At 43.5% G+C, this 19,097-nt stretch overlaps 1 protein-coding gene across 2 annotated transcripts in view; it reads right to left on the bottom strand.

Moving 5' to 3' along the window:
* The window catches only part of LOC143982545 (ubiquitin carboxyl-terminal hydrolase 49-like), a 162,622-nt gene extending 145,920 nt beyond the window's left edge, over nt 1-16,702 (bottom strand). For both annotated transcript variants that reach the window (XM_077481383.1, XM_077481384.1), the window contains exon 1: nt 16,564-16,702. The gene's annotated coding sequence lies outside the window, so the exon portion shown is untranslated. The remainder of the gene's footprint in view (nt 1-16,563) is intronic.
* Nucleotides 16,703-19,097: the final 2,395 nt, after the last annotated feature.

Consider the following 19,097-nt stretch of genomic DNA (forward strand, 5'->3'; position numbering starts at 1 on the left):
TGTTATAGGCAGCCTCCCTTGCACCACTGCAAGTGCACGCAATATAGTGCACTGTGTAGCGGCTGCCCCAGTGCAGGCCGCACCAACCACCCCCCCACCCCCATTGCTCTGTGCAAATCCACTGCAACAGAGCAGGTAAGTATAAAATGTTGTCTATAACCACAGGACTTTACAATCACTTTAATTTTGATGACTACATTTAGCATTTACTTTCCAGAATCCTTCTGCCCTTAGCTATGGCCTGCAACCAAAAGCGTATGCTTAGCTGAGAAAACCCCCTCCAGATTTAAATAAATAAATAAATAAATAAATAGGCACATGAAGACTTGTAGTATGTATGATATCATGTTGGCCTAAGCCAAAAAGCAGGAAGCATGTGGCCAGCACTTTTACATACATATTTAGAGGGCGCTGCTGCTTCCATGTTTTGACAATGCTGGAGAGGAACAGTCACTTGACAAGCAGTTAAACGGCACTGCTGGACCGCCTTAAGGAATACAGGCATTATTCATTTTTTAAAAGGGAACTGCATGATAACAAGGTCATTCGTTTTTTGACTAGAGTGACATTTTAATGTCACATTTACTACTACAAATATTTTTGATTTCCATCTATTAATCTGCCCAAGCTTCATAGTTTCATAGTTAGTAAGGTTGAATAAAGACACCAGTCCATCCAGTTCAACCTGAGTGTCTACAATTGTCCCTGTACATTGCACACTCACATCGGTCCCTACCCTCAAAGAGCCCACAATCCAAGGTCCCCATTCATATACTAGGGCCAATTTACCTACCTGCATGTCTTTGGCTTGTGGGAGGAAGCCGGAGTACCCGGAGGAAACCCATGCAGGCACAGGGAGAACATGCAAACTCCAGGCAGGTAGTGTCGTGGTTGGGATTTGAACCAGCGACCCTTCTTACTGCTAGGTGAGAGTGCTAACCACTACACCACTGTGCCGCCACACAGTGTAAAAAAAATAAATAAATAAAAAAATAAAAATAAAACACACACCTGTGTGTGATAAGAAAAAAAAAAATGATATTCAAGTATGTATATTTAGAGCATGTAGTAAATACATTACGGGTAACCTTCTCCCCGGACTGGGCACCCCTGTGGGAGCCTGCTGCGTCCAGTACCAGGGGATAACAGACGTTAGAGCTAAATCTGTGAGGGCGAACCTGACCAATAAGTCAAGGTCCATCCAGAACCTTTAATATTCAGAGGTTGTAAAATTGGTAAAAAACGGGATACCTGTAAGTATGTAGGGGGGCCAAGAGAGGCCTAATAGGATAGGATAGAGAAGAGGAGGTGGGGGAAAGGAGAGGGGAGAATAATAGAAGGGGGGGGAGAGAAAGGACGAGAGGGGGAGAGGGGCAGGGCAAAGAGACAGTGAGCCTCATATGAACTGAGAGTTTCGTTATCCAAGACCCAGGGTCTTCAGGTCAGATTTGTTAAATTTCTCAGTTTGTTTTAAGTGCTGAGATTCTATGTTTTAATTTGTCTGAAGTAGAGTAATGCCTCCATATACTCCAGATGAAGGAGAAGTTTGCCTGCTTATCCAGTACCTTGGCTTGCATTTCCTCCATCAGCATTAGGATTATGAATTTCATCCACCCATTCCAATAAGGATGGGGGGGGGTAGTAGTTTTCCAATGTCTAGGGATGAGTTGTCGCCCTGCACAGAGGAAAAATTTTAGCAAGTTATTTTTCTGTGATTTGATAGAGCCCGGTAGAAGAGACAGAAGGGCAATGGAGGGAGAGGTTGTTGTGTAGATTGTTGTGTAGATCTAGAAGATTTGTGTCCAGAACGGGAGGAGCACAGCACACTCCCACCAAACGTGAATGTACGTACCCTTTGCGGAGTTGCATCTCCAACAGATGTCAGAAGTAGAGGGGAACATACTTTTGAGACTGGTTGGGACCCGATACCACTTCGATACCAGTTTGTAGTTTTTCTCTTGTGCATAGCTCGAGATCGTTGACTTGTGGGTAAAGAGAAAGGCCTTACTCCACTCCGCATCGGTTATTTCTCTCCCAACTTCCTCTGACTAGGCTTTAGCGTACTTAGGTAGAGATCCGTGTGAGTGGGTCAGGATCATTTTGTAAAGTAGAGAAAGGGTATGACAAGGTGTCTTTGGGAGCATGCATAATTGTTCGTATCCCAACAGGGGTCTATGAACTTGGTTAGTCATTGAGTGTTTTGCAAAAGGACGTCAGATGTAGTTGCGTTAGCCAGGAAATCTTGGAGGGAGCGTCGATTTGATTAGTTTCAAAGGTGCCTAGCGAGTCGTTAACAAAAGTGTTACGCCGTGGGCCAGGAGGACCTATCATAGTCATCTAAGGTCTGGGTGGAGATGCCTTCTGGGAAGGCCGGGTTGTCAAACAGGGGGGGGGGGGGGGGAGCAAGAGGAGTCGGTTCGGAGGATAATGAGTAGGTCTCTCGTCTGCGGTACCAAATAGTCAGTGCATCTTTAGTAAGGGGGGGGGGGGGGATAGGCCCGTGAGGGACTTATGTGTTTGGTCGTATCCCCATAGGAGCGCGCGAAGATCGGTAGAGGATAGATCTTGTTCCACAAAGGTGGAGGCTTTGACCAGGTGGCGGGGGAACCACTTTAGGATGCGAGAAAGCACCGTTGAGATGTGAGAGCTCAAAGTCTGGTAAGCCGGTTCCCCCTTTAGCAATGGGGGAACATAGGAGTTTGTGTTTCAACCTAGGGTGGTTCCCCCACCAAACGAATCTAATGGCCATGGAACGGAGGGCAATGGGGAGAGCTTGATAGAGATATAGAAGTTTGGGGAGTATGTCCATCCAAGTATGTATATTTAAAGTGGTTGTAATGGCTCAGGGTTTTTTTCTACCTTCATGCAGTCTATGAACACAGCTGATCAAACACCTTCAGAGTACTACCATTATACAGTTGGTGAAAGAACCTGGAGAGCAGTTTAAATTACAATCTTAAGCCTCATACACACGATAGGACTTTGTACAAACTTTCCCTTGGATTTTTGTACAAAGGGCGTCGGCCCTGAACTTGTATTGCATACACACAGCAGGACTTTTTCAGCCAACTTTCACCAAATCACGTGGTTTTTCTGCTCTTTACCGCCACCTTTGGTCAACTTCTGTATTGTTGTCTGATCTTTTGCATTGGTTCTGAGCATGCCTGTTTGTACTTTGTACAATGGTTTTCTGTACACACGATCAGACTTTGCTCCATCGGACTTTAGTTGCCAGAAAGTTTGTCCGTTCGCACAGCCCACAAAAGTCAGATGAAAACCAAAAAAAGTTTGTCCGATGGAGCGTACACACGGTAGGATGTTGCTCCAAAACAGCTAATTTGCATGTTTGTTGTCAAAAAGTCTGATCGTGTGTATGGGCCTTTACAGTCACTGAGGGACTGCGAACTGTCATCCACCAGCAAGCCAGTTCAATTAACATAAACAAGCCAGTGTGTTGGCAGGGATGCTGTTCTTTGTCTAATGAGGCCAGCAAAAACTAGACAGAAAACTTGTGCAAGTTGTGATTTCTTTTAAGGAAGACTTCTAGATTTCTAAAAATGAGGAAGAACATACAACCACAGCTTTACCATCCCCATGCTGAACTATCTTGCTATCGAGGGGGCTGGTCCTTTCTACATTCATAATAGGCTTCTCTCCAACTGAGCTTCTCTGTGCCAAGAGCTGCTGCACGCAAGACCCCTTTCACACTGAGGTGCTTTTCAGGCATTTTGGCACTAAAAATATAGTGCCTGTAAAGCACATTGCATGTCTCCCCAGTGTGAAAGCCCAAGTGCTTTTACACTGTGGTGGTGCGCTTTTGAGACGTTCTGAAAAGTCCTGCAATCAACATCTTTGGGGCGGTAACTGTGTATACAGCGCTCCCAAAACACCTGCAAAGCGCTTCAGCAGTGCTGAAACATGGGCGCTTTTAACCCTATTCTTTAGCCGCTAGCGGGGTTTAAAAGCTCCCCGCTAGCAACCAAAAAGCTCCGCTAAACAGACGGTAAAGCGTCAGTTTAACGCTAATGCGGAGCGGCTACAGTGTGAAAGTAGCCTTATGCAAGAAAATCATTTAATCATTTCTACTGCCCCTTTCCTTTAAAATATCCTTTGTGAGGTCAATACTAAATATTTATTTATGACAGGCTTTAATGCTGTACTATCAAAACTGTACTTAGCGATTCAACTCACTGACAACAATGCCGACAACCTCCAGCATTTTTTCACTGCAGAAAAGCGCAAGAACTCTAAAAATACATAAGCATTTAATGATAACTGTCTCCACAAAAAAACAATGTGTTGCCATGAATTAAAAAAAAAAAAAAAAAAAAAACTAGCTGTTCATCCACTGCAAAGCATTTTAATGCAGGCCTAATGGATTTCTTGCTGGTTCACCCTATGCGGTACGGGACCCACATGCGAGTTTGAACAGGAATCGCACTGATTTGTTTAAATCCCATGCAATTCTTCAGCAGTGCGATTTGAGACATTATTCTGTATGGCTCAAATAGCACCAAATCCGCACCAAAATAAGGCAGGGCCCTTTTTTGGGGGCACCAGAATCGGATTGCATGGGTGTTCACACTTATGCAATTCTACAAAGCAAACTGCGTTTTGCAAACTGATTTTGTTAACTTAACATACACACCCACAGCAGTTTGCATGAATAGGGTGCAATTTGGATGCGGTGCAGAATCGGCAGGGCAGAAGTGTCAACCGGCACTAAAAGATCACATTATAATCCAAATCCCAAACCCAATTGTTCCAACTGTTGTAGCTATATACACACACATCCTAAATAATAAATTTCTGTTGGGTAGGAATTCAGTAATTCTAATGGATCTCAGTGTAGGAAGTAAAACTGGCCATGGTTTGTTTTATTTCATTCAGCCAATGGCGGGGGGGTAATAATAATACAGGATTTATAAATATATAATAATATGGGATTTATAAAGCGCCAACAGTTTACGCAGCGCTTTGCAATATAAAAAAGGGAGACAATACAGTTATAATACAATAAAATTCAAGAGGATTAAGAGGGCCCTGCTCAGAAGAGCTTACAATCTTACAATCTAATAGGGTGGAGCAGGTTGTAATTGAGGGGAATGAGCTGATGGAAGCGGAAAAAGATTAGTCGGAGACGCAATAGGCTTTCCTGAAGAGATGAGTTTTCAGGGATCGCCTGAAGGTAGCAAGAGTAGGAGATAGCCGGACAGGTTGAGGTAGCGAGTTCTAGAGGATGGGAGAGGCTCTGGAGAAATCCTGGAGACGAGCATGGGAGGAGGAGACAAGAGAGCTTGAGAGTAGGAGGTCTTGAGAAGAGCAGAGAGGATGATTTGGGTGTTATTTGGATACAAGATTGGTGATGCAGCTCAGGGCAAAGCTATGAATGGCTTTGTATGTTGTTGTTAGTATTTTTAATTTAATTTGCTGGGTGATTGGGAGCCAGTGTAGGGATTGGAGGAGAGGGTTGGCAGACACTGAGTGGTTGGTAAGATGGATAAGTCTGGCAGCAGCCTTCATGATAGACTGAAGAGGGGATAGCCTATGGAGAGGCAGGCCAATGAGCAGGGATTTGCAAAGGCGAGACATAACAAGGGAGTGAATGAGGAGCTTGGTACTTTCATTTGTTAAAAAGGGGCGAATTTTAGATATGTTACGGAGGTGAATTCTACAAACTTTTGACAACGATTGGACTTGAGGCTGAAACAAGGCAGAGTGGTTGATTTACTAAAAAGGCAAATTCACTTTGCACTACAAGTGCACTTGAAAGTGCAGTCACTGTAGATCTGAGGGGGGACATGCAGGGGGGGGGGGGGGGGGGGAACAGCATTTTTCCTTGCACATGATTGGATGATATCAGCAACAAAACAACCTTCAGACTGTTATGAACTTTTTTTGTGCATTTATTAAATTAACTTTTTACCCATTTATTTTTCATCTGGTACCATTTTAGCGCTGTTTGATGTATGTATTTTATGATTGGATGACAAAATCAGCAGAGCATCCCCTCAGATCTAAAAAAAAGGTACTGCATTTCCAATGCAATTGTAGTGCAAAGTGGATTTGCCTTTAGTAAATCAACCCGAGTCTAGGATTACACTCAGTACCCTGGCATGAGGGGAGGGACTGATAGCTGCATTGTTGTTTTTGATGGAAAAGTCGTGGAGGGGGGGCATGGACAGGAGGGAATATTAATAGCTCAGATTAACCAGTTCCCGACCAGCGAACGCCGATGTACGTCAGCAGAATGGCACAGGCAGGCATAGTGGCGTACAGGTACGTCCAATCCTAAATGCCGCCCTGCCATCGAGAGTGCACCGCGCTCGCGTGTTCCGGGTCCCGCGGATTCGATCGTCTCACGGGGCGGCTGAACTGGAGATGCCGTTGTAAACAGCATCTCCACATTCTGCCTAGCAACAAGTGCTGTTTGCTGTATAAAATGACAATGGTCCCAAAAATGTGTCAAAAATGTCCGATGTGTCCGCCATAATGTCGCAGTAACAAGAAAAATAAAAAAAATGAAAAAATCGCTGATTGCCGCCATTACTAGTAAAAAAAAAAAAAATGTAAATAAATGCCAGAAAACTATCCCCTATTTTGTAAACGCTATAACTTTTGCACAAACCAATTAATCGCTTATTACGATTTTTTTTACCGAAAATATGTAGAAGAATACGTATCGGCCTAAACTGAGGGGAAAAAAAATGTTTTTTTTTTATATATTTTTGGGGGATATTATAGCAAAAAGTAAAAAATAATGCTTTTTTTCAAAATTGTCGCTCTATTTTTGTTTATAGCGCAAAAAATAAAAACCGCTGGGGTGATCAAATACCACCAAAAGAAAGCTCTATTTGTGGGAAAAAAAGGACATAAATTTTGTTTGGCAGCCACGACGCATCACCGCGCAATTGTCAGTTAAAGCGACGCAGTGCCGAATCGCAAAAAGTGGTCTGGTCTTTGGCCAGCAAAACGGTCCAGGGCTGAAGTGGTTAAAGGTGATGTAAACCCGAAATAAATATTTTTTTTTTTTTGATGTCATAATGTAGAGTATAAGAGTTCCTATCATTTGAGCCCAGTCTTGCCACAAAGAGTTAATCCAGCTCTGAGCAATCCTCTTTCATTGTTCGGTGAGATAAATCTTGACAAACAGAAAAACTTTGTCAAATCCTCCCCCTTGCTGTGAGTGACAGGTGATTTACATATCTCGTGCACTAGCCTAAGAGACATGCATTATTTTTTAATTCCCTCCCACTCCTTTCTTCTGCTGCTCTGCCAGGATTGGATGTTCCCCACCTCAGCATAATTGGGCATTCTGAAGTTATGTGGTTACTTTCCTGTCTTTTGAGTGGATGTTAAAGATCATAGCAGAAGTTCAGTGTAAGAAATACACAGGAGAAAATGCATATTAAAAGGGGAGTGTAGAGGTGGGCGGGGAGTTTACAGACATCACGACTCCACCCACAGAATCTGCAGTTTTTCAGGTCTCATAAAAGACAGAGGGGAGACATTTGACAGGTAGGGATACATGCAGGAGGCATGTATATCCTTACAGATAACCCCTATGGCAGTAGTTTAGAAAGGACGACTTTGCGTTTACATCCACTTTAAGAGAGATTTTGTTTAAGGAAGTAGTGTGACATGCCGATATGTCAGTAAGTTAGTAATGTGAGAGGAGACCGAAGGAGTGAGGTGAGGAGTAGACAGATAGATTTGGGTGTCAACAGCGTATAAATGGTATTGGAAGTCGTGAGCGGTTATCAAGTGACTAACGGAGGAGGTGTAGATAGAGAAATGAAGGGGTCCAAGAACAGAGCCTTGGGGGACCCCCACAGAAAGAGGCAATGGAGAGGAGGAGAGAGTTGTAGGCAACACTAAAAGGAGCGCTGTGATAGGTAGGCAGAGAACCAGGATAAAGCAGAATCCTGAAGGCCAAAGGAATGGTGTTTATGGAGAAGAAGCAGGTGGTCAACAATATCAGAGGCCACAGAGGAGGTCAAGTAATAGGAGCATGGAGTACTTGCTGTTGGTTTTAGCAGTTAGTAAATCGTTAGTGAGTTTTAGTAGTTTTCCCTCGAGTGCTGCGAGCGAAAGCCAGACTGTAATGGGTCAAGAAGGTTATTTTCACTGAGGTAGAAGCTAAGATGGTTGTAGACTAAGTGTTCTAGAAGTTTAGAGGTGAATGGGAGCAATGAGATGGGTCTTAACTTGTTCAGGTTGGGGGGGTCCAGTGAGGGCTTTTTAAGTGTGGGAGTGATCTGATGTTTTAGAGCGGAGGGGAAGGTGCCACTAGAGAGGGAGAGACTGAAGATGTGAGTGAGGGAGCATAGGATAGAAGAAGAGGGTGACCGTTGTAGTTGTGAAGGAACAGGATCCAAGGGACAATTGGTTAGGTGGGCATCTAGGAAAAGTTTTGTAACCAATTCAGAAGAGGAGAGTGTTGAATGTGCTGTTAGGCAAATACCTTGTTGGGTGGGGAAGATATACGCACAGTGAATTGCATCAATCTTGTCTTTGAAGTGGTTGTCAATCTCTCGGGCAGCGAGTGAGTTAATGGGTAGAGGGGGTGGGGAACGAATGAGAGAGTTGAAAGGTTAAGAAGAGCCAACGGGGACTGGGTGGCAAGGTATTAATAAGAGACAAAGTAGGCTTGTTTAGCAGCATGGAGGCAGGAAATGTATTTTATTTTTGGTCATAATACACTAATGAATGGCTGCAAGCACTGATTGAGAAAAGTTTTCCAGCATGACCCTTCACTAGTTGAGCAGTGACAGCCCCACACTGACAGCCAGTCCCTGTCAAACCAGCTGAATTTCGATCAGTATGGCCAGCTTAAAAAGAGTATGTCAACGCAAGATTTCATATTCCTGATATGTGCCTGCTGTACCATGTACTTGTATGGAAAAGTATCTTGTGCTCTTTGTATTGCTTTCTTCCAGCCAGCCCCTTTGATAGGCAGATTTGTATTCTCTGAATGAATACAAAGCTTCCCCTGATCGGCTTAGATCATGGCATAATCCACCCACTCTTAGCCATTCAGAGGAAGCTTTGTATTCATTCAGAGAATGCAAATCTATGGCTGAGCGCCGCCCTGACTGACTTATTTTGCTCTGGGTGTGAAACAGTAAGTCTGTCACAGTGCCCAGAACCCGGCACTGTGTACTATATGTAGCTGAAGCTAGATGCAGTTTATACAGTGCCGAGAGCCACTGCAGCACTTTGTGAAGGAAATTGCTTGTTTGGACCAGCTTGGGCCTACCTTTTTACAGTTTGGTTTTTCCTTTTGGGATTAAGGCTTTACATAAATAAATAAATGCTGATCATTGGTTTGTCTCAACCCTCTAACTGCCACTTTTCCTGGACAGCTTGATCTACTTGAAGGCCATACTCCCTGCAATAAATAGTTTATTTTTCTATGGATCTTGCCTGATAGGTTATCAACTATAGATCTCTTATCCCTAACTGACCGATATGCTTTCACGGGAAGTGGATTCAGATCGATTTTTGGAAGAGAAGGTCGTAAGTTATTGTGTCTCTGTTTCCACCATGCAAACTCATAACACTGATTGTTCAAAATATAATTGGAAACATGACCAAAGCATCTAAGTGCAGCCGATCAATACAAAACAATTATTAATTTCCCACCTTTGCTAACTGACTTGGATAGATCGAAATTAGTCAAAATTGATCCTAAGAGACATTCTGGCTACTCAATTGTTTGCTGAATCGGTCAAATTGCACATTGATCGTTTAATAAACTGAAAGTATGTATGGGCACAATTAGACAAAGCTGAAAAATAACAAACATGGGTGCACTGTAGACATTATGTGAGTATACAACTAACTTTAAAATCTACCAAATCTATGCACTGTGAGGACCTACCTAAACTAAGCAACCAATCTGTATCCAGACAGGCCCTTGCACTACATACTTGTTGGTCAATCTGAAAGAGATTTCTAAAAATAAAGCAGTCACATCTTCACATCTAAGGCACCATTCACTTTACTGATTATTTTTTAGTTTAGTTTATTCATTGAAGTGTATCTCCCCCCCCCCCCCCCAAGAAAATTGCGTTTGAAAGACTGCTGCACAAATACAGTGTGACCTAAAATATTGCAACATCCGCCATTTTATTCTCTAGGGTCTCTGATACAATTATATACACTGTATATATGTATATTTTAGCTTGTAAGCAACAAATATCAGAAAAAGATTTGGTCTTTAACCACTTCCCACCCGGCCAATGCATATATACGGCCGGGTGGGAGCCGTCTACTCCTGACAGGCCGTTCAGGAACGTCCTTCAGGAGTAGCGGGATCACGCGCGCTCGCGCAGCGGCGCGATCCCGATGTGCTCGTGTCACCCGGACACGGCACATCTCAGATCGGCAGGAGGGCTCTGTGATTGGCCCTCCTGATCACATGACGGCCGTGTCCAATCACGGCCGTCATGTGATGTAAACAAACAGCCGGTTGCTAGGCAATCGGCTCTCCTCTCCTCACACGGAAGTCACCGCTGAGGAGAGGAGAGCAGAACGCTGCAGCCGGCTGATGATCAGTGAGTATGGGCTGCTTTTTACAGCTTTTTACTCACTGATCATCAGTGTAGTGTAAACACACAACACACCACACAGTACAAACACAGTCCCCACATATGTCCCCAAAACACACATGTCCCCAAAACATACATGTCCCCAAATAATAAAAACACATGTCCCTAATAATAAAAACATGTCCCCCACATATGTCCCACTAAAATCACATGTCCCAATGATTATCTGCACACATATGTACGTGATCACCTGCACACATATGTACATGATCATTTGCGTACATATGTCCGTGATCACACAAACCAATTATTATACACTTAACGGAATTTTTTTTACCAAAAACATGTAGCAGAATACATTTTGGCTTAAATTTATGACAACATTTGATTTTATTGGATTTCTTTTCAAATAGAAAAAAGAAAATATTGTTTTTTTTCCAAATTTCCACTATTTTTGCGCTTATATCGCAAAAAAAAAAAAAACGGAGTCGTGAATAAATAACACCAAAATAAAGCTCTATTTGTGCGAACAAAATGATAACAATTTCATTTGGGTACAGTGTAGCACGACCGCGCAATTGTCACTGAAAGCGCTAGAGAGCTGAAAGCTGAAAATTGGGCTGGGAAGGAAGGGGGTGAAAGTGCCCTGTATTGTAGTGGTTAACCACTTCAGCCCCAGAAGATTTTACCCCATTTCTGACCAGAGCACTTTTTGCAATTCAGCACTGTGTCACTTTAACTGACAATTGCGCGGCCATGCGAGCTTGCACCCAAACAAAATTGAGGTCCGGAGTGTTTATTTATTTTTACAGCTCAGCTCTGCATGGTTTACATGGAATCGCAGAAAAGGCCAATTAGCATCGTGAGGGGGAGGTTGAATCGTGATCTTTTAAGTCCCGCCTGAGCATTTTTTTTTGCTTGCGGCTCTAAAACGCTCAACAAGGCAAATTCCATTCATTTCAATGGCCCTTGTCCACATCTGAGCATTCTGTCGTCTGAAGCATAACGTATGTCCCTAAAAAACATAGACAAGCTTCTTTTTTGTCAGATAGGGCCCAATAGACTTCAATAGGAACTCTTAAAAACATCACGGCATGAGCATTTCACAAGCATTTTGACATGCATTTTCTGCACACACAGCAGCTCTCCACCCCCCAAAATAAAAACGCTTCAAATACACCTCCAAGGCCTGGTTCACACCTATGCAGGTTGCGGTTTGCATATTCCAGATGCATTTTGCCTTTTTCAATACACTCTTTTAATCCATTGAAGTCTATGGAACCAAAAAAAAAAAAAAAACAGAAAAAAGTCCCTGGACCTTGCCATAAAATGCATAGATGTGAACTAGATCCATAGGAAACCATGTTAAATTGACTGTAGTGTGCAAAACTGAAAACGTGCTAAAAAAAAAAAAAAATTATGTGAACCAGGCCTTAAAACGCTCAAAAACGCTCAAGTAAAAACCATCTAAAAATTGCTCTGCTCAGATGTAAATGCAGCCTAAGAACTGGTAAGCTTAAAAAAAAAATAAAATAAAATAAAATAAAAAAAAAAGAGAAGGAAAGAGAATACGTTTTTGGGGTTTAGGCTAAGTTCGAAGTCGTGTCACTTGCAATCTATGGGTAGGAAATGCTGCTAAAGAAGTCCCAGACCTTTTAAAAAAGTATTTTTAAAAATTGCACTGCATGGTATGATATGGTTCTGCAGCTCCAGGTCATTTTGTGCCCAGGAAAAGGCAGGCATTCTGCTGATGCGTATAGATGCCATTTAGAATTAATGGCACCTTTGTGTGTCTGCTAAAGAGCAGCACGTTTCACCTATGGATCTAGAACACACACGGTTTTGTGCCAAGTCTGAGCCTAGTCTTGATACGGCTTGTAATAGATTTCTGCATTCACAGGATTATTTTTCCCCTAAGGACAACAGAAAGTTTCCAGGACAAGCTTTAAACACATTATAAAATCCTTCAGAGAACAGTATACATCAGGGGTGTCCTTCCTAGGCCACACTGGCAGAAGAATTGTCTTGGGCAACACATAAAATGCACAAACAATAGGGATAGCTGATGAGCAGAAAAACTTGGGCAGATGACAAGTAATGATCACCGATATAGATAAGGTACCCGAGTAATAAAACCTTATTTTTATTGTAATACTTTTTTATTATAAAAGTAAAAGGTAAGCAACATAAAACTAGTGTGATATTTGACATAGTTTAAAAACAAACGCATCAATATCTAGGTGGATGAACGTAGTAGCAATTCTCAATGAATTCTTAAAGAGGAAGTAAACCCTGATGAGTTTACTTCCTCTTTCATTCCCTGCAAAGGTAAAGCGTAATGGACTACTATGCTTTGCATAGTAGTCCATTATGTGTCACTTGCCTGACACAGGAGCCAGCGAAGTCACCGCTGTCCCCTGTAGTCCAGCGCATCCATCTTCTCGGTGGGTCTCGCCGCTTCCATTCGGCGAAGCCGCGATGACTTCACTCCCGTGCATGCGCACGGGAGCCGCCACGCGCGGCATAGTCGCCATTGACGGTGCCGCACTCAGTGCACTGTAGACAGCGGTGCCTGTCTTTTGGCAAATATCTCCTAAACCGTGTAGGTTTAGGAGATATTTCTTGGACCTATAGGTAAGCCTTAATCTAGGCTTACCTGTAGGTCAAAGTGTGTTGTAAGAGTTTACAACCACTTTAAGGTGCACATCAGATATTTTGGTTTTAATTTTGCCCTTCATCATTGAAAATAGTTGCCCACAAATATGGGAGCTGCCGAAGACTAATGACATGAATAAAAAATAAAAAAAGGTGCGACTGTGGAGATTTCGGATACTTTTCTTTGGGAAGATAAAACGTATAAAAGTCATGGACTTCTCCAGAGCTTCTCCCATCCTCTGGAACTCTCTACCTCAGTCTGTCCGGCTATCTCTACCTTTAGGCGATCCCAGAAAACTCATCTCTTCAGGGAAGCATATCCAACTAACTGAACTTTTATCACTTCAATTAGCTCATCCCCCACAGTTATAACCTTTTGTATCACCTGCCCCACCCTATTAGATTATAAGCACTTATGAGCAGGGCCCTCTTAACCCGCTTGTATATTATTGTATTGTAACCGTATTGTCTCCCTTTATATTGTGAAGTGCTGTGCAAACTGTTGGCACAATATACTTTCGGTCAAGTACCTGCCAATAACTTTGTGGTGCAATTTGAGCCCCTACAAAATGAAGAGGCTCAAATTGCACTGAAAAAAAAAAAAAAAAAAAAAAAGAGAGAGTCACATGTCTAAATCACTGAAGTCACAATGACAAGCCTGGGGTCACATGGGAACGGTGGGGGAAAACCATATGGAGATTCTTTGCAGTGTGATTTGAACACATTAAATACAAAATGAATGGGCTCAAATTGCACTGCAAAGGAATCAGAGCTCTAAGAGCCGGTTCACACAGGGGCACCATGACTTCCAGCGTGACTTTGGGAGGCAACTTGGATACAACTGGAGTATGAATAACAGCGCGAATTGAGGCAACTTACAAGGCAACTTGAAGTTGCCTCCAGAAAAGGGGACTTTACCAGTGGGCAATCACATAATAATCAGCTCTGTGGGAGGGAGGGGTTTGCCTAGAAAACAACTTTTACTTCCTGGAAAGTTGCTTCAGTTAAGACAGGGGATCAGACTTGGAGGCGACTTCCATTGAAATCAGTGGGTACAAGTTGCCTAGAAGTCGGATTGAAGTAGTAAAGGAACCTTTTCTGACGTCAGAGCAACTTCAGTAGTGTGCATTAAGACGGCTCCATTCACTTCATTGATTTTCTCAACCGCGTGACTTGAAGTCGGATCCCAGGTTGCCCATGTGTGAACCGGCTCTTAGACTGTAAGCACCAACAAGCAGGGCTCTCTGATTCCTAATGTAATAGTTACATAGTTAGGCTTGTGTGTTTTTTTTTCTGCCTATCTAGTTCAACCAAAAAAAAAAAAAAATAATCATTCAATCCCTTATACACAATTCTACATCTACAGTTGATTCAGGAGGAAGGTGAAATAAAACAGCAAAGCATGATCCAATTTTCTACAGGAGAAAAAAAAAATCCTTCCCGATTCCACAAGAGGCATTTTTCCTGGATCAACTTTACTTATAAATTATAGTATCGAGTTATATTATGTACATTTTAGGAAATAATCCAGGCCTTTTTTTAAAGCGATCTACTGAGCTGGCCAGAACCACCTGTGGAGGGAGTCTATTCCATATTTTCACAGCTCTTACTGTGAAGAAACCTTTCCATATATGGAGATGAAAAGCCCTGTATTGAAGTGGTTGAACGTAAAGAGTGCCCCCTTGTCCTCTGATGACCTTAAAGTGAATAACTCAACATCAAGTTCACTATATGGACCCCTTATGTGTTTATACGTGTTAATTATATCCCCCCTTAATCTCCTCTTCTCAAGAGGGAATAGATTCAGTTTCTCTAATCTTTCCGCATAGCTGAGCTCCTCCATGTCTCTTGGAGGTTTGGTTGACCTTCTCTGCACTATCTCCAGTTCACCGATACCCTTTTTGAGAACTGGTAGTAAAGTGTATCGTAATTGTACTGTCTGCCCTTATGTTGTAAAGAACTGCGTAAATCGTTGGCGCTATATATGAGCCCACATTCACATTGGGCCAATTTGGCATGCAATTCGACATGTCAAGTCACATGCCAAATCAGAAGCTACTGCTGGCAACTTTGCGGGGCCGCGGCAATTTCCAAAAGTAGTTCCAGTACTACTTTTGGTCACTTAGGGGGCAATCTGAATAGACCTCTTTGCACACACCCACACAGATATCTGTCAAATCGACCCCCTAAGTCAGACTGCATTGCTGGTTTGAAATTGTGCGAGTTCAGCTGAACTTGCACGTTTTTCTAACCCTCATCAGTTAAAACCTAGGCGAAATCCTGTATAATAATAATATTCACGAGTACTCATGCAGATGCTTAGTATCAGCACCAATACTGGTACATCCCTGATAATAAAAATATTATTATTATTATTATTAAAGAGCCGCTGTCAAATTTTTCTTCGGCTGCATGTGTTCGCCAAGTGTAAACACATTTAAGAAAAAAAAAAAAAAAAAGTGTATAAATTTTTTTTTTTTTTAATTAGAGAGATATATCCATATCTCTCTCAATATTGTAAAGTAAGTTTATAATTCTGTGCTGAGCCGTATTCCTACCAGTTTTGGGTCACAGGTTGGACACCCCTGGAATACAACAAACAATGTCGCGCCAGAAAACCAGCAATCCGTGTGTACTGGACGCGGTACTAGCCGCCTAACTTCGGCATTCCTAAATGCTGACGGTCAATTCCCATTTCCAGGAGATCACCTTTTACAAAAACAGGTTTAAACTCGAACATCTAATTAATCAGAAGGCCACCATCTTAGTTGTGACATCTGATATTGAATTCTTAAATTGCAGACACTCCATAGAAAAGTTTCCAGGTCACACCAAGGCCTATTCCCCCCCCACCAGGGTCCATGATTTCTGCCCCCCAGCACTGAAGCCACTACAAAGGGGGGGGGGGGGGTTCAATGATAGTGAAGAGGACAGATTTGGATCGACCAGTCTGTGACATCTGGGCTGTCAGCAGAGAAGATCCCTGCCAGGACATCTGTGTACACACAATGACCACAATCCTGATCGTCACAACACTGATCACACTGTGTGTGTTTTGTAGTCACACTGATATCTGGATAGGGATCCAAGTAGGGACACAACAAAGCAGCCTGCTTAAATTCCCCCCAACTGGACAGAACACGCATACAGACACAGTGTACACTTGTGATCTGTGGCCACTGATAATTCATCAGCACAATCATGATTGAGGATCAATAGCTGCACTTGTGTCTTTGTATTATTTACATGTGCCTGTATACAAAATGTGTGTGTGCCTCCCCCGGTACCACCTCCTCCGCTCCTCCCCTCAAACCCCCCCTCCACCACCCGCACCCCGCCCCTCTTGGCCCGGTACCTGCTTGTCCGGTGCCCGCCCCTCGCCCTCCACCTTGTCTCCGCCTCATGTCTCCACCGATGCCGCTCTTTATTCCGTTATTCGCAGTACACTCGGCCTGTCACCCGGTTCTTACCGCACAAGTCTCCGCCCCCCCGGCTCGCTATCCTGTGTTCCCATAGGCTCCCGCCGCCGGCGCCTGTCCCCTCCGCCACCTGCGATTGGAGGAGACGGCCGCCGGTCAAAGCGTCACCTCCTCCTTCCTCCACGTTCGGCACACGCAGGCCGTGCTCCGGGTATTATTTCGGATCTACGCCAAGTGCGTAAAAGAAGTGGCGGCCATTCCTTCGGGGAGCGTATCTGTGTTCGTGAATACGGACGGCTGTGGAAAGTGTGGTTGAGCCGCAAAAGGGTAAATAAGGATGCTGGAGACAAAGGACTCTTAAAGGCGCAGACTGCTTGTTCTGCTGTTCTAGTTTGGCATTCAAACTCTGTGTTACGCTATTTGTTTGTTTACCTCTTGTGAAAAGATCTGAGGTATGGAGAAGAGCCTGACACTAAAGTGGCCAGTCGAGTTTGGTTACTTTACCTTTGCTTTGCCAGACACAGCTGGGAGCTTCTGGGAGGTCCACACTTCAGCTTGTTCCTCCTGCGGCGGTTTTCTGTGCGTTTGTACGTGTGGTTTTCTGTTGCCCGAAAAAAACACCTTCTATGCATCTTCAGGTGTTCCCATTGAAGTCTATAGGGGTCAAAATATCCAACTCTGGGCCAAAGAAGGAGCACGATACTCAGGTGTGACCAAGGGACCTTTCAATATAAAAAATAAATAGGGATTAATCAGCGCAAACAAATATCCTAAGCTAATATAGCAGAAACCTCATGCAGCATTAAAGCGCCTCAGGAAACACACTTCAAACAGCCGAGGTGTGAACTAGCCCTTCAGCACGTTTTATCCCCTTAACGACCAGAACCCTTTTATGCTATTTTAACTGGTAATTGTGCGGTCATGCAACGCTTTACGCAAATGAGGTTTGTAACATTTTTTGTCACACAAATAGATCTTTCTTTTGGTGGTATTTGATCACCACTGTGTTTTTTATGTTTTGCGATAAAAAACGAAAAGAGACTCCAAATTTTTGAAAAACAATATGTAGCACTAACCCCGAAGGAGTTGCTGGTTTTATTCGGGCTTACCCGCTCGCCTCTTCATCTTAGGGGGTCCTGTGGAAAGTAGCCCAAGTTATGATAGATCAGACATACAGTCCTTTTTGACGATTTATTTAGGGGTAACACCAAAGAAAGACACAAGAGACAGTCCTTCAATAGAGGGTTAGAGGATAAGGGGGAGATCAGGCACCTAATAATTGCAGGTTAGAGGTATTAGTCAGATCCAGAGGACAAACAGCTCCACAGACTGGATCCAGCAGTCACCAGATAGGCCCCTCTCACTTGACCTAGCAGCCGATGAGATGCTAAAGTCTCTGCCACAGACTTGTTAATTGAACTTAGTGGTTTTGAGAATAGATGCACAACAAAGTCTCTGCCACATACTTGTTAACTGAACTTAGCGATTTTTGAGAGTTTTTAGGAAGAACTACTATACAGTACCAGATTCTTTCAGCCGACTCGACAATAGTGTAAGGATATTGATCTGGGTTGCATCCTCAAACTGAGTTTTCAGGCTCCTCCAGAGACACCAGCCTTGCACTCTGTCCTCCACTGGAAAAGTCCTCCCCTGGATCCTCCAGCTTTTCTTGGCTTCTTCTCACAGGCGAGACAGCATATGACCACCCCTGGATCAGCAGGCTCCAAGACATTCCTGGGCCTACACTCTCAGTTGCGAAGCCTCGGTCAGCCGGCCCCGAGGCGCAAGACCATGAGACGCAGACCTCAGGCCAGGAGGGCCCTGGGGTTGGGATCACGGACCCACGTAAAACAAACGAAAATAAATGGCGTTGGTACCTGAAATACCCTCTCCCAGAATGCACAACAGGGAAACCACACCCACTGAACCATTTCCACGCAAGAGGTGGCATTCAATGCATCCAGCCTGCTGCTGTTCCACACCCACAACGGTGACAGCGACACCTACGGTCAGGTGGCAATCAGTGCAATCCGGCTGGACTGGTACAGAAACCAGAACTTTTAGAGAAATTAGTCTGAGCCAAACTACAGCTTCAGACAATTAAATTTGAACAAAACAATAGCATCTGCTCATCAGGAGCAGGGCGCTACAATATATATATATTTTTTACTGTAAGTTCACGATTTTATTATTGTATAATTATATGTTAATTGAAGGGAGGGGTCTCTATAACTATGAAGGAACAGCAGAAGGCACTTCGAAGTGCAGTAGCTACAGGTACTTTATTGCCTCAAGGAGATAAAAACACTTACTAGAAACAGGTGTAAGGCCCCTTTCACACTGGGGCAGTTTTCAGGTGCTTTAGCTCTAGAAATAGGCGCTGCTAAGCGTCTGAAAACCGATTCCTATTCATTTCCATGTGTCTTTTTACACTGGGGCGGTGCGCTTGCGGGACGTTCCGAAATGTCCT

Source organism: Lithobates pipiens, unplaced genomic scaffold, assembly GCF_037356315.1.
Source record: "Lithobates pipiens isolate NorthernLeopardFrog02 unplaced genomic scaffold, aLitPip1_a1.2 Scaffold_16, whole genome shotgun sequence".
In the NCBI taxonomy this organism is placed as follows: Eukaryota; Metazoa; Chordata; class Amphibia; order Anura; family Ranidae; genus Lithobates; species Lithobates pipiens.